At 34.8% G+C, this 1,081-nt stretch overlaps 1 pseudogene; it reads right to left on the bottom strand.

Annotated features, from left to right (window-relative positions):
* Positions 1-169: 169 nt before the first annotated feature.
* On the bottom strand, positions 170-575 carry LOC105826839 (annotated as a pseudogene).
* Between the last annotated feature and the right edge of the window lie 506 nt (positions 576-1,081).

The following is a 1,081-nucleotide window of genomic DNA, read 5'->3' as shown; positions in this document are numbered from 1 at the left end:
GTGAAAAGTTGAACACTACTAATTAATCCAATCATATCTTCAGAAGGGGAAAACAGTGATAGCATTTACTGTATTGGAATTACTATCAAAATTCAAAAAACCGAATTAACCACAAGCCAGTCTTAGTTAAATCAGGACTGTCCAACAAAAATACTCTATCACTCTGAATTCTGGTGTATGAGACCAATTAAATTATGGTACACATAAAAAAAGTTATGATATTTCCGGTTTGTAATAAATAAGACAGTGGCCAATTATTACTCATTAGTGGCTTTTTTGAGATAAGCTATCAAGTCTGCCCTTTCTCCCTTCTTCTTAATGCCAGCGAAGATCATTTTTGTTCCAGGGATGTACTTCTTGGGATTCTCCAAATACTCCATCAATGTATCCTCTCCCCAGGTGATGCTTTTGTTCCTATTGGCGTCTGTGTAAGAGAATCCAGCAGCCTGACCTGTCTTCCGCCCAGAGAGACCAGGGAGATTTGGCCCAGTCTTGTGCTTGCCTCCCTTTTCCACAGTGTGGCACTGGGCACACTTCTGAACAAAAATCTTCTTGCCTTTCTCAACGTCACCCATAGTTAATTCTCTCTTTGGTTGCTGACGGCACGAGGTTTCCCAGTGAGAAGCCGGATGTCCCGTTCTCTCTCCTATTTACTTTTAATGTCAATTTCTTCTCCTTTTTCCAGTTTCCTAAAATGAAAATCGAGATAATTGATTTGAGATCTATTTTCCTTGCTAATATAGGTATTTAGTGTTACAAATTTTCCACTAAGTAATTCTTAACCAGCATCCCACAAATTTTGATATATTGATTTTTATTTTCATATTGATTTTTATTTTTATTCAGTTTAAAATACATTCTGTTTTCCTTTTTAATTTCATTGTTCACCTATGAATTATTTAGAAATGTATTTTTTATTCCAAATACTTAGAGATTTTCTAGAGATCTTTTCTTTTTAGATTTCTAAATTAATTCCATTTTACTCAGAAAATGTACTTTGAATGACTTGAATCCTTTCAAATTTATCAAGACTTATGTCACGGTCCAAAATATAGTCTGTCTGTGAAAACATTTGTGTGCA

Source organism: Propithecus coquereli, unplaced genomic scaffold (assembly GCF_000956105.1).
Source record: "Propithecus coquereli isolate 6110/MARCELLA unplaced genomic scaffold, Pcoq_1.0 Scaffold9245, whole genome shotgun sequence".
Classification (NCBI taxonomy): Eukaryota; Metazoa; Chordata; class Mammalia; order Primates; family Indriidae; genus Propithecus; species Propithecus coquereli.
The sequence above is the reverse complement of the archived record's forward strand: the minus strand, read 5'-3'. Positions and strand labels throughout refer to the sequence as shown.